Source organism: Podarcis erhardii (assembly GCF_964252035.2).
Source record: "Podarcis erhardii genome assembly, chromosome: 10".
In the NCBI taxonomy this organism is placed as follows: domain Eukaryota; kingdom Metazoa; phylum Chordata; class Lepidosauria; order Squamata; family Lacertidae; genus Podarcis; species Podarcis erhardii.
The window spans coordinates 60,810,494-60,825,683 of record NC_138500.1 but is presented as its reverse complement, the minus strand read 5'-3'; the positions used below and the strand labels follow the sequence as shown (position 1 = coordinate 60,825,683).

The 15,190-nt window shown below is 45.2% G+C and overlaps 1 protein-coding gene across 2 annotated transcripts in view; it reads right to left on the bottom strand.

Annotated features, from left to right (window-relative positions):
* The window catches only part of PLXNB2 (plexin B2), a 342,708-nt gene extending 332,072 nt beyond the window's left edge, over positions 1-10,636 (bottom strand). The window contains exon 1 of one of the 2 annotated variants that reach the window (XM_081877780.1): positions 10,394-10,636. The gene's annotated coding sequence lies outside the window, so the exon portion shown is untranslated. Of the gene's footprint in view, positions 1-9,830; positions 10,167-10,393 lie in introns of those variants that run through there. The other variant, XM_081877781.1, reaches the window with a different exon arrangement.
* Positions 10,637-15,190: the final 4,554 nt, after the last annotated feature.

The window sequence follows — 15,190 nt, the reverse complement described above, 5'->3', positions numbered from 1 at the left end:
AGCAGAACTATCTAGCCAAGGAGTCTAGCAATGGTGAACTAAATGGCCTTTCACACCAAATGATCAATTCCTTTGTTGAGGGCAGGTAAACTCCCTCAGATATGACTACTGCATTTATGCTACGCAAGGGGCTACCTTTGAAAACGGCCCAGAAACTTTATTTCAAAATATAGCTGCAAGGCTTTGTTATGCATACACCAGCCCAGTGCCTTCCCAGAACATTATGAATGTTTTACTGACGTACCAGCTCCCAGTCTGTTTCTGGACCTAATTCAAAGTGCTCTCCTTTGAGATGTACGACTCTCAGATCTTCTGAGGAAAGGAACTTTTTTTGGTGGTGGTGACCCAACTTTGGAATGCCCTCCTCAGAAGCCTTTGCCTGGTACCTTATTTGATTTCTTTTGGGGAGTCAGGCAAACACATTTTATCTCAACTTTTAACTTAGCCAAGGGATTAGAGTTTGCTTACAAGGCTCTGGGTTCACATGGATAGACATAGATGCAGATTTCATACTCCACACCTTTGGTGTTGGATCAGCATTCCCAAGGCAGGTTGGGAATAAAAAGTATAGTATGACCAAAAAAAAAAAAAAAAAAATCCATTGTTTTAATGGCCTCACCATAAGGACACTCATAGCAGATATTAAATGCTGTTGCATCTTTAGATGTTTAATCTCTCAGATGCCTTTAGTATAGATGACGATATACTGGCTGGTGTCTTAATGAGTTCACATTAGCCACTATCAATTTTTTTGTCCTGTAGAACTCAGTGGAAGAGAACCCAGGAACTTTTGTGTGCAACACAAGTGCTATCCCGCTGCTTCCTAACATAGAAGTCACATCCCGGCTGTGATGGTATTTCTGCAGCAAAATGTGTCAAATATGGGTAGTAAACCTCATATTCTTTCTTGTTCCAACAGGCTTTGGGGAACTGACTGTTCTTCAGGATTCGGCTGCTGCAACGTTTTTACTCCAAAGTAAGTGCATATAGAATTATAACTTGAACAGTGTTAAAGGAACTCCTTCAATAATAAAAACATGGTCATAAGGAAAAGCTAGTAGCTAGCGAAGTATTATCTGTTGTTCAAGAGATAGATTTTTAATTCAGGTCAGCATAGCATTTCCTCCAGAGAGTACAGAGGAAGGCACTTAAAATCCAATTTTAAATTCTTAAAACACACATTATTGATTTCAATATAATCTGCATTGATTTATTCATTTTTGTAAAATCCAAGTTGGAACCATGTTAGACTTTGCATAATAATCTTTGATAATACTTATCTGCTTTAATTAAGTGTTCCAGTATGTGCCGTTATCCAAGGGCTAAAACGTACCCCAAATGATTTTCCCAAAGCAGATACAACAAAACACTGCAGGACTCTCCTATCACATGGGAGGGCAATAGCCTGAACTAAGTAACACTCCAGTTTTCTTTCCATTCAGATATAAAAATAAGAGGTAACCTAGGCTGTATCACACCATTTCAGCAATTTTCATAACAGGGCAAGTGCAACAGATATGCTACTTTCATTCTTTGCCTTTTCCTGTAGAGTGTCTCTTGCCTTCTTGATTTGAGTTATCCAGTAGTAGTAGTTTTTTCCCCCCAGGCAACCTTTCTGCAGTACTTTGCTTATGGCACACTATGGTCTGCAAAGAGAGAGGTGGATAATGGTTCTTCACAATCTCTTCATATTCAACTATAAGATTCTGTCACTCACACAAAACCAAGCCCTCCACTGATTGCCGTTCCTGTTGGTTGTAAAACAGTATAAAATGATTTCACCAGTTTCTTCATTCTGTTAAAGGGTTGGTATTAGTGAACAGTCCAATGAACACAAAGGATCTCCGTTTACTCCAGGATTCTCTCTCCACATAGCATGGGAACACATGCTGCTGGTCCTAGAAACAGAAGCAAGTGTGACAAGAGACAGCAATGTGGAACACTCTTTCTTGTAGCCTGTGGCTTCTGATGTTATCTTCACAAAACTGGAAGGAGCTGCACCACAGTGCTGCTCATGCCATAAAGAAAGGGCCCCTCTGGCACTTCCAGGACTAATTTAAAATAAATGGCTGCATGCAACATTAGTCCTACACAGAGCAGACCCACTGGAAACAATGGGACACAATTTGCTGAGCGCCCTTAATTTCAATGGGTCTACTTTGAGTATAACTTAAGTTGCAAACACCCCAGAGGTGTCTCTGTGTGTGCGCAGCATTCAAAGTTCACCAGGAGCATTTTGTACCTTGCTGTCAGCCACTTGGCAACCAAGTGACGATACCTGGGTGCCTGGATGGTGCCTGATGTCTCCACCATCTGGAGCTGCATGCCTGGGTATCCTTGAATCTTGACCCTTTTCACACAACAGCAACACATCCTGTGGAATTCTATCCCTTATATTTTATCTGCACCATCAGGATGAATTTCAGGAACCCAAAACTCATATTGAAAAATACAACTTTCGAGATGTCTGGCCCCAAAATGGCAACTAGGCATTCTGTTTTGGCAACTGTTAACCCTGGTTTAAGGAGCCATTTGGTGCCTAGGTTATATATCTGTGTTTCTAACGCTGTGTGTGCTTGTGGTTCAATTTTGCAAGGATTTTCCCATGCATGAAAATCTACAACCTGGACACTGAAGTCATGAGTTATGATCAAGTCTTAAATATGGTAACTGTGTAATTCTGCAGTGAATTTGCATAACATCTGGGGAGCTGTATTCTGTTTGGAGAATGGAAGAATAACTAGGAGAATGGCAAGCATTAAATCATTGCTATTAATATTTGTTCAGTGTAGCAGCAACTAATTTCTGGCAGCGCTCCAAGTGTTACAGAACTTCATGGCGTAAATCCTGTTTTTAAAAAATTAGCTGAAGATTTCAGAAATCAGGAAGGTAAGTGTTATCATACTGTACTGCTCCTTTGAGTTGCCAGGTAGGTTCACTGAATTAAGACTTATTTCACGTTATGGCATCAACCTGCCCTCCATTTCTACCTCCCCAAACTAGGATGTACTAATGTTTTCCTATACTCCCACACAAGGCAAGGATCCAAACAGGTTTCAACAAGTTGCTGCGAGTTATTTCATCCAAATTCCTGAAGCATTATAGGAACTAACATTTCAAAGTCTGTTTGGAAACTTTCTGAAATCGTTCCAAGTTCAAGATACTTTAGACCTCACTTGCACAAATCCCCTTCTACAGTAATAGAAAGCAAGGAGGGTGACTCAGGCACTGGTACATGTTGAGATAGTCAGTGACAACAGCTGCAGTTTCCAAACAGCTGCCCACTCCCACATCGTCCACATGGGTGGAAAAACCACTTGAGCCAAACTGTATCCACCATCTCTTCTTCCAGAGCCTGAAGTAAGAATCACCATGTGAAACAGAAAGCTCAATACTACTGTTCTTCCTCTTTGGCTTCTTGCTAGCAAATAGTTTATCAGGCCTACACAGTCCTTGAGGGTGTCCAATGGAGTGTAGCTGTGGGTCAAGAGAACCAAAAATAGGCAAAACAGCCAATGGTGAAAGTTCAAGGGCATACCTTCAACGGTTCACTATCACTGAGATCCATGAAGGTGTGGGGACAACTCACATTTGAGGGTCATGATAACTGGTCGATCTGTTTTTAAACTGAAGACATTTCCCAATTGCCTCTCCTTGTTTTCTAAAATTCAAGTCCTACACTGGAAGCAAGCTACTTTTAAAAAACCATAAAGATTATTATGCACATTGTGTACAGAAAAATTCGACCAAGTACAACAGAATGAGAAGACATTCATTTAATCTTCCTGCAACCATTGTAGGACCATGAAGCTGCATACTGTGCCAGAAAACTGTTTAAATATACACAAACCATAAGGCCCAATCAAAAACACTACAGTGGTACCTCGGGTTACATATGCTTCAGGTTACAGACTCCGCTAACCCAGAAATAGTGCTTCAGGTTAAGAACTTTGCTTCAGGATAAGAACAGAAATCATGCTCCGGTGGCGCGGCAGCAGCAGAAGGCCCCATTAGCTAAAGTGGTGCTTCAGGTTAAGAACAGTTTCAGGTTAAGAGCGGACCTCCAGAACGAATTAAGTACTTAACCCGAGGTACCACTGTATTTCTATGAATGTCAACATGGTCAGCCCTTAAATTTTCAGACAAGTCTGCCTGGTATCTTACTTTTTAATGTTTGTCAAGGATACAGCAGTACTTTTTATTTGCTGCACTGATGATATACTGAAATCACATAAGTTCCGTAATACTGAGTTATTGTGGTTCTCTCATACAACAAAGAGAAAATAAAACCAATAGATTGCATGAGGTTTTAGTTCCTAGCTTGCTTAATACTGAGCAAAACATGCAACTTAAATAGCATTCGCTTCTTCAGGAACTCTAGATTTTGGTTCATGCCAACCTTCTAATAGAGGGTTGGGCAGATGGTACATTTCGATCTATTAGCAGATCACTGGGTGATTTGCAGTAGACTGGCAAGGTTTTTTGGCTCTCAGTTAGCAAGATAAATAGCCAAAACCCACCATCCTTCTCTGCAACCCCTAAATGAGGCTGCTGGAATCTCTGTTCCATAGTAACTCAAATGTGGTTGCAAACTCATATATACAGGTTATATATGACACATCATTTTAAATCAGGCTTTGCATTTCACACAAACACTATTTTGCAGCCAACTCCAGTCAGTGGATCATGAGCTTCTGTTTTTCCTCCTATTATTATCTACTCCATTTCTTAATCACCCTTCATCAGTTAAGATCCCAGGCCTGTTTATAAGCATATACATTAAAACAACAACCCCACCCCCATCCATCTCCCCTCCCTCCACCCCCTTTCTTTTTTTTTCTTTTCTTTTTTCTTCTCCCCCTAATGCCTCAACAAATGAAATGGATTTGTAAAAATGTTACATGGGGGGGGGGGAAATGCGAGGCATTACACTTACACTGTAAAACAAGAAAACCCTTAATAAAAATAAATATATATATATATAAATTGGAAAAAAACAACAACAACAAAACGTAATCACCTTAAGACCATAATTAAAAACGATCAATAGAGCAAAAGGACTCCATCAGCTACAATTAGCCTTAACGAAATCTGCATATTCTGGAGGGCCTGGATAGCTCAGTTGGTTAGGACGTGGTGCTGATAACACGAAGGTTGCAGGTTCAATCCCCATATGCGACAGCTGCACACTCCTGCATTGCAGGGAGGTTAGACTAGATGATCCTCAGGGTCCCTTCCAGCTCTGCAATTCTATGATTCTATTCACCTAAGTGAAAGCGTGTGCCTTCAAGCAGTGCTAGCAGTCCAATAGCAATATAGTAAAATAAAAGTAGATCCTGCAAATATGCCCACAACTGTCTTAATGCACACCTGACCAGCACACAAAGCTTGTGGCGACTGCTATTTATCTAGTACTTCCTGGCTGAAGCCAGTGCAAAGCAATGGGCAAATTTCTCAGTTCAATTAAAACAAACACAGCAGCTGCCCGTAGGTTGAAAGGGGAAAGCGTGCATTGTATTTAGTTACACTACTTTGGTGTTGCAAAATGCCAAGAGCACTGCGGCGTAGCATGGGTTGTCAGCACCCGAGGCAAGGCAAGTAATTTGCACCCCCTAAACCATGGATTTGTGCCCCCTAACCTGTGGATTTGCGCCCCCTAACCCTAACCCTAACCCCCAGATGTTGCGCCCGGTGAGGCCGGGCCCCCCTGCACCCCCCACACTACGCCACTGCAAGAGCAGAATAACCCTAAGGGCAGCAGAGCACAGGGCACATTTGACACATAGGATAAAATCCATTAGATTTGGCAACTGTCATTTTTGCCTCTTGATTACACATTCTACATGGGGTTGGTCTTGAAGAACACCCGGGCTTCAACTTGTGCAGGATGCTATTGCCAGGTGTAAAAGGTAAAGGACCCCTGGACGGATAAGTCCAGTCAAAGGCAACTATGGGGTTGTGGCACTCATCTCACTTTTAGGGTGAGGGAGCAGGCGTTTGTCCACAGACAGCTTTCCGGGTCATGTGGCCAGCATGACTAAACCGCTTCTGGCACAACGGAACACCATGATGGAAACCAGAACACAAGGAAATGCTGTTTACCTTCCCACCGCAGCGGTACCTATTTATCTACTTGCACTGGCATGCTTTCAAACTGCTAGGTTGGCAGGAGCTGGGACAGAGCAACAGGAGCTCACCCCGTCACGGGGATTCAAACTATCAACCTTCTGATCAGCAAGCCCTAGGCTCTGTGGTTTAACCCACAGCGCCACCCACGTCCCTTGCCAGGTGTGTTAAGTAGCACCTAACCAAATGGTCCATAATTCTTCAGTTCAGTATGTTGTGCGCTGATGGCCCATTCAATTCTGACCATTAATTTCAATTCAGCTACCTTTAAAACCCTACATTGTTTGGGGGTAAATACCTGAAGGACTGCCTCCCTCCCCCCCAAAAAAAATATTCTACCTTAGGCATTGCTCCAGAAGCCCCTGCCAAATGATGTTCAATGAAGCAATGCCAGTTTTATGGAATGCCATTTTTAGGAAAACCTACTATGTGACCCCACAGGCACCACCTGGCTCATCAGGGAGACCTCTGGGCCTACTTGATCTGGTGTTTTTTTGCTAGCTGTTATTTCTTTTCCTGGCATGTTTGCTCTATCACTTAGTTCTAAGAGTAACATTTGATGTGAAATAAAATCCATGCCATTCCGTCTTTGGTTATGGTTAACTGAAGCTTCAGAAGAATTTCTGCTGAAAAATAAGTGTCTATAAACCCTCCACTATTTGCTTCTCTGGAATCAACAGCCTGTGTTCCATATTTCTATATCAACAAGCATATCTATCACTACTCAGTAGTTAGAAAATGATGGCATACTCAGATCTCTCACTCTGCAACCCAAGAATGTTTTTCATCCACCCACGTATACTGAGCCCTCCTGAAGAGCGCTAGATATCTGGGATAACAGAGCAATATAACTTAATTGGTGGTGAACTTGCTGTTAGTCTGACCCCTGCTAGGCCCAAGGAGCTACCAACTTCAGCAAACATTGGAATGGAACGAAATGGATGTCAATAATCAAAAAGTTTAACTCTGTGTAAGTTTCTTGCAACTTTTTGATGAATCACAGTGACTGACAACATGAAGTGTTGACATGACATCTTGGGTGTTAAGGACCTGATATCATCTTTTACCTTATTAAGAAGTAAGATAGCAACACATGTCAAAGCAGATGTGGAACCACAGCGTTATTTACGTAATTGTTTTGAAGAATATACTGGAATGAGCAACGGCATGCCTAAAAGCGTGGGTTCCCAGTTACATTTTGCCTTAGTTAGGAATTATGATCATCTACATATTACTTCCTCTAATATTTGAAACTCCTCTAATTTATTGCTTTGTCAATGAAACTACAATGCTACTTTTAAACAGTATTGTTTTTTAAGTACTATATCTCCCTATGGTGTTTTCCTTTATGTTGCCATTTCTTTCCTCTTCAACATTTGTAACATTGTTTTCTTTACAGAGATAATATTTTCAGATTTAAACATTGTGTATCAATAAACCGAGTGCTTCATTTCAGTTACTATTCTGAAATCACTGGATACAAGTTGTATCACTCGATACAACTTAAACTCTCTAACTCAAGGGTTGCTAAAGTGCAAATTCAAACCCAGATTAGATCACAAGAAGCTAAAGTCATCAACTATACATCCATTCTATATCTTTCTCCATGTAGTCCTTGGGTTGTTTTTGTTTGTTTGTTTTTTTCACAGAGTAGTGGTGCAGATGATCCCATGACCAGTTACAGTGGTACCTCAGGTTACATATGCTTCAGGTTACATACGCCGCTAAGCCAGAAATAGTACCTCGGGTTAAGAACTTTGCTTCAGGATGAGAACAGAAATCATGCTCCGGCGGCACGGCAGGCCCCATTAGCTAAAGTGGTGCTTCAGGTTAAGAACAGTTTCAGGTTAAGAACTGACCTCCGCAACGAATTAAGTACTTAACCCGAGGTACCACTGTACTGTTTAGTATTCTAAATCCTGGGTTTTTTGTCCTCTTCCCTCCCCAAAAAAGCCTGTAACTCACCAAAGGGGTACACATTGTCCCATTATTGTCCAGGTAAGAAGTCAAAACCCCACTTCACAGCCAATGCTCACCATCCTCTCTCCATTATCAGAGCCCTACCTCTCCCTTCTCTTTATGCTGGATTTGTTGGGCCAGTGTATCAACATTCACCATTTTTTACCCACTCACTAAATTTCTCCTTTCTCCTACATCACAGCATGTAACAATACTAAAGATGCCAAGCCACTAGCTAGCTTCTTTAGAGAAGCTGGTGCCACTGTGCACATTCTGAATTAGGAAATATACCAGAAAAAAACAACTATTCTGGGGCAAGAAGGAAGCATCTATGAATAAGAAACACACAAAGATTTTAAAAAATGGAACAAAACAAGAGTTGACAGTTGTAATCCTCCGTATTATTCAGGGAGGAGGAGGAAGCACCTATAAATAGGAAACTCGTAAAGATAAAAAATGAAGCAAAACAAGAGGTTACAGTTGTAATCCTTGGGAGGGAATCAGAGGGGGAGAATGAGCTCAGGAGGACATACTTTTCAGTAAACATGGCTATGGCTGGGATGAACACATGCAACTAGGTCTTGGTATATATACATCCTACATACCTAAACACTGCAAAATACTGGCTTGTGTTACTGCAACAATGTTCTCTCAGTGTCCTCCAAGACAGAAAGAGCAGTTCTTTTTTACCAAAATGCAAGCAGACATCAAGTTCTCTTTTACCAGAATGCATGCAAACAGCAAGCTCTCTCCAACTGTACATTCTAGTTTGTAGCAAGAGACACACAAAATGTTTTGCATAGGACCAGATACAACAGGTGAGCACTGGTTAGCATAGGTTAGGAGTCTTTCCTTTGGTGGCGTGTAACTAAAAACAGCCTCATCCCCTAGCCAGCTGAACTTCAAAAATGGAGAGACATTAAAGAGAGAGTCTTTCTATCCTGCTAGATTTAAAAATGACAAATGAATCTTAGTCCACTATCTCAGAGTCATACTTGTGTGTGTGTGGTCCTTTTGGGTGTGTGTCCTGTATTCCAGTTTATAAATCGAGAAACAGTTGAGCCAGGCACCTTATTGCGCACAGAAACTGGAAAGGCCAGAGTGTCATGCGTGTGAACGGACAGTCTCACTGGGATCATACTCCCCAAAGACAATGCTGTGCAGCTCCAAAGCAAATAAACCTGAGTGAGTCACAAAACACGCAAAGAGCTCTCTGTCTGCCCAGAGCAAAAGTGTGTGCCTGCAGTCGGAAAAGAGCTGCTTTATGAAAGTTTCGAGCCATTTCTGCCCCTGACAAGACGAAACTGGACCTGCCTTCAACACCCCCCCCCCACCAAATCAAGATCTGAAACCGAGACAAGGGGTCTCAAGAGCCAAGGGTCCAAAATTGTCACTGAAGCCACCAATGCCTAGCCACACGCAGCCGGACAAGAATGAATGGGAAGTGAGTGAATGGGTTTTAATTATGTGAATGGTGGAGCGGCGATTACGAAACTCCCGAGGATAATAACGCACTCTAAAATCCAGCTCGGTGTTCCAGAAGCCTGGTGCTAAAAGGGAAGGCGGAGAAATCGCTCGCACATTTCACTCCGACTCTGAATAAGATGGTCTCTTTTCTTTTCCCCCAACACCTTTGGCAGGGATCTAAAAAGCTTCCTCTCCCTGATCGTGCAAAGAAAAAGAGAGAGAAAAAAAAGGTTTACAAACGCAATCGGATAGAAAAGCAGCCATCGCAGCTCACCCACCAGCAGCTAGTCCTTGGGAAAGTTTCCCATTTCGCAAAAGCCTCGCAGCGCTATCAAAGTCCACAGCCACATCGTGGAGCGGAAAGAGCCCAGGCTTTGCTCTTAATGGGAACCATCTGCTGCTCGAACAAGGCAGGACGAGCAATTATGGGTTTTTTGGGGGAAAAAAAGAAAGAAGACGCAGCAGCAGCAGTTAACTCGAATTAAACCCGCCGCCAGGGCAATGAGGTCCACTTTCCCCCTTCCTCCCGGGCCTCCTCGCAGCTCGGCCGGCTGCTTCCAGGCGGGATCGGCTCGGGCAACTTCCTCGACGCGCCGAAAGAGCCACCGAAGTGGCGGCCGCCCAGGGAAGGGAAGAAGCAGCGACAGGGGAAGGGGAAGGAAGAGTGGCGCGGGGGGGGCGGGGGGGGGGAGAAGCTCCCGGAGAGGTGGCCAGGCTTAGTGGCTCAGCAAATCAGCATTCCCCGGGAGGGCTTCCGAGGCTTTCAACAGGTGGAGCCGCCCCTTCGCCAACAGGGAGAGCTCTCGTGAGGAGACGGGGGAGGGGGGGGCGCGAAACTTACCCAAGTTGGAAGGCGGCAGACGAAGGAGAAGACGCCGCTGGTCTGGGGTGGTAGCAGCGGCGGCGGCGCCTTTGTGCTGCTGCCGCCGCCTCCGCCGCCGCTCCCTCCCTCTCTCCCCAAGCGGCCGCGCCTCAGCCCAGCAGCGCCCGGAGGCAGCGCGCCCGACCCGCAGCAGCCAGCGGCGGGGCCGGCGGGCTGCTGCCCATATTCTGAGGGAAAGGAAGGAGGGCGGAGGCGCCGCCTCAGCAGCAGCAGCAGCCGCCTCCACAAATCAGCGCGAGAGCCTCGGCGGCAAGCAGCTTCCCGAGCCGAGGAAAGGCGGAGAGAAAGGAGCTGAGGGGGAAAGCGCTCCTACTACTACTCCGCCGCTGCCACAGGGAGCCGGAGCGCCTCACGTGACGCGCCTCAGCGCCCGCCTCTCGCGCGCTCCTGGCCGGGCCAAAGCGGCGCGGACGAGACACACCTGTGGGCGCCGCCGCACATATCCGTCGCCAGCACAAAGCCAGACAGGAAACTGAGGGGAGGAGGAGGAGGAGGAGGGAAAGGAGAATAAATGCAGGGCAGGGAACCAGGCCGGGGAGGAGAGAGAGGCTCTCGGCCCGCCCTCGAGTCTCTCTCTCTCTCTCTCTCTCTCTCTCTCTCTCTCTCCCCGACGCGCCTCTCCGCGTTCTTTGCTTCTCCGGCAGCCGCTCAGGCTTCCCGGGGAGCGGAGGGGGATTGGCTTGCTGACGTGACGGGGCGGGGACGGGGGGGGGGACTCGGGGCGAGCTTCGGGCTCCGGCTCCACGTTCCGGGACCTTGGAGGCGCCGCGCAGCAGCGGGGATCGCATCTCCCATCAGGCCTTAGACCTGAGCGCGCTCGCTCGCTCTCCACATGTAAGCTAGGGAAAGTGTCTCTGAGCATGTGCAGAGAAGTTTTTCTTTGAGGAAAAACAAAATAAAAACATTCCTTCCAGTAGCACCTTAAAGACCAACTAAGTCAGTTCTTGGTATGAGCTTTCGTGTGCATGCACACTTCTTCAGATTTCTTTGAGGAATCGCTGTAGGCAGCGAAATCATACCCGGCGACATTTCTTAGTTGACAATAGGGACGTCATAGGGACATCAATGGTTGGACAGTGTTCTCGAAACTACAAAAATTGAGTTTGACCAAACTGCAGGAGGCAGTGGAAGACAAGAGGGCCTGGCGTGCTCTGGTCCATGGGGTCACGAAGAGTTGGACACGACTAAACAACAACAACAACAAGGGATCTGAAGAAGTGTGCATGCACACGAAAGCTCATACCAAGAACTGACTTAGTTGGTCTTTAAGGTGCTACTGGAAGGAATTTGTTTTGAAGGGACATCAATGTTACTAATACAGTGGTACCTCTGGTTGCAAACGGGATCCATTCCGGAGGCCCGTTTGCAACCTGAACAGAACACAACCTGTGCGGGTCGCGATTCGCCGCTTCTGTGCATGCACGTTATGTCATTTTGTGTGACTGCGCATGTGCAAGTGGTGAAACCTGGAAGTAACCCATTCCGTTACTTCCGGGTCGCCGTGCGACACAACCTGAAGAAACGCAACCTGAAGCAAACGTAACATGAGGTATGACTGTAATAACTTTAGGTATGTGGATGGCGCTGTGGTCTAAACCACTGAGCCCCTTGGACGTGCCAATCAGAAGGTTGGCGGCTCGAATCCCCGCAATGGAGTTAGCTCCCGTTGCTCTGTCCCAGCTTCTGCCAACCTAGCAGTTCGAAAGCACGTCAGTGCAAGTAGATAAATAGGTACCACTGTGGCGGGAAGGTAAATGGCGTTTCCGTCACAGGGTTCCGTTGCGACAGAAGCGGTTTAGTTCTGCTGGCCACATGACCTGGAAAGCAGTCTGTGGACAAACATCAGCTCCCTAGGCCTGAATGTGAGATGAGTACCGTAATCCCATAGTCGCCTTTGACTGGACTTAACCATCCAGGGATCCTTTACCATTTTCCCTTATCTTAATAATAACTTTGCTATTTATACCCTGCCCATCTGACTGGGTTGCCCCAGCCACTCTGGGAGGCTTTACATGATTTCTAAAAGCATAATAAAACATTTTAAAAACTTCCCTATACAGGGCTGCCTTCAGACATCTTCTAAACATTATATAGTTACTAATCTTGGCTCAGGGGTCGCATATATCCATACCCTCCAACATTTCTCTAAGGAAAAGTGGGACATTCCAGGATCAAAAGAGAAACTGGGATGACTTCTGTAAATCCAGGACTGTCCCTGGAAAATAGGGACATTTGGAGGGTATGTGAAAAGTATCTCGTTTTGAATTTGCTATGGGCTTCTGAGTGGAACATATGAGGATGAAGAAACCAGTGAGGATGACTGGGAGATTCTTGTCCCACTGAATATGGGTTTGAATCCTGGTTTGCGAAGTGCACTGTACAAATACACCTCACTGGCTTAGCATAAACCTTGTCTGTTAAGCAATCCTGCACCCTTTCATAAGGCTCCAAACAAGCCTTTTATTTCTGTGGGGTTTTTTTAATAGCCCCCATTAGTATGAATCACCACAGATCCTTTTATGAGCCGGTCCACTGAAATGTAAGCTGAGCTATATGACGCAAACCCGAAGCCTTTCGCTTTGGAAGTAAGACTTACTTACTTCTGAGTAAACGTGTTAAGGGACAGGTTACAGATCCCTGAACACAAATAGTGATGTGTTTGCAATGGGAAAAGAGGACCATTAGTTTTAGTCTTGGGTGTGTGGAACAGAGTAAGCCCTAGGAAGCTGTGCAGGTACCTTTTCCCTCAGATAACTTTGAAATCTGGAAGCAAGTCTTGGAAGAGAGAGACCTCAATTTGTATCCCAAGACATTATATGCATTTTACTCAATTCCCCGCCCCGCTACTTGAAAGCCATGCACTTAGAAGCCTGCCCATAATGGAAGTTACTCCTTCCACTTCTTAGTTCACTCATTCAGTGGAGCATGAGACTCTTAATCTCAGGGTTCAAGCCTCACTTTGGGCAAGGGTCCTGCATTGTAGGGGGTTGGACTAGATGACCCCCACGGGTCCCTTCCAACTTTACAACTTGATTATTCCAAGTCTTGTGGTCCAATGAGCACTTACTTGGAAACAAGTCCCAGTGAATTAAGAGTTATTTCCAAGTGTGCATAGTATTGAACTATCAAACGGTTGCAGCTTTACTTTTTTTTAATGTCTGTTTAATGTAGGTACACATTTCATGGGCAGAGTACCTATTTTCTCAACTATGGGTGGAGGTTGCTAGGCTGTAATCATAATACTTAGATAGCAAATGTAGCACATTTCAAGTGTTCAGTCTGCTTCCCATACACCAGTTCCGTAATTCATACTACAGTCCTCTTAAGACTAGGTCATACATTAAACCAATTCTGCCAATTGGGGGAAGGGGGTGAGGGCTGGGAAGCAGGCAAACAGGCAAATACCAGCTTGTTTAAGGCCTCCTGGTGACTTTGTGGTTGGCGAGGAGATTGCAGCTCACAAAATAGCTCCTGCATTACATCAGCATTAATGCAGTTTGACTTGTCAATTGCCTCTCTTGCCCCTACAAGTCAATGCTGCCTGCAACATATACTAAAAGAGAAGCGGTGAATCAAGTAGCCTAATGAAGAGCAGAGACTGATGTGATTGGTATGAAAGATGCCAACATGTAAGGCAGTCAAAGCACAACTATCTGAGGGTCCCCAGGGTGAGGGAACTGGTAGGGCCCTGGGGGCCATAAATCGCTGTTATATGTAGCTCCATCAGGTACACCGGCTGAGACATTGCCTGCCCACAGACTGTCTCACCAGAGTGGTCCATGCTCTGGTTATCTCCCGCTTGGACTACTGTAATGCGCTCTACTTGGGGTTACCTTTGAAGGTGACCTGGAAACTACAGCTTATCCAGAATGCAGCAGCTAGACTGGCGACTGGCTGCCGAGACCCTATAACACCAGTTCTGAAAGAGCTACATTGGCTCCCAGTACATTTCCGAGCACAATTCAAAGTGTTGGCACTGACCTTTAAAGCCCTATATGGCCTTGGCCCAGTATACCTGAAGGAGCATCTCCACCCTCATCGTGCAGCTCCAAGGGCCTTCTGGCAGTTCCCTCACTGCAAGAAGTGAGGTTACAGGGAACCAGGCAGAGGGCCTTCTTGATAGTGGCACCCACCCTGTGGAACGCCCTCCCATCAGATGTCAAGGAAATAAACAACTATCTGACTTTTAGAAGAATCTCTGAAGGCAACCCTCTTTAGGGAAGTTTTAAATGTTTGATGTTTTATTGTGTTTTTAATATTCTGTTGGGAGCCGCCAGATGGGTGCGGTATAAATAATAAATTATTATTATTATTATTATTATTAGGCTGGTGACATAAACATGGTTTCCCTTACTGTAATCCCATAGTAGGAAATGGCTAAAAGGAATAGCCAAATCTGTTAGCACGGGGAGATTGGAATAACAGGAGGAGGAAGTAAACAGACTCGGGGTGGTGGGGAGAGCAGAATGGCAACTGGAGAGGCAAAATGGCCATAGGAAACCATGGATATATTCTTGAAATTGCCTTAAGCAATGTCCCTCTGGGCTGGTACTGCCCACTCTGACTGGCAGTGGCTCTCCAGGGTCTTTCCAAGAAGACAACAGTTCTCAAAACTGGAGTTGATGACTTCCTAAAAGGGAACACCTTTCTCCGGCTTCAGAGTCATTTTTTTTCTGCTGCCACCCCCTTTGCCTAACCTGTGGTTTCCTATTCTACCACCCGCCCAGGGGTGCCAACTTAAATAAAATATGGGGG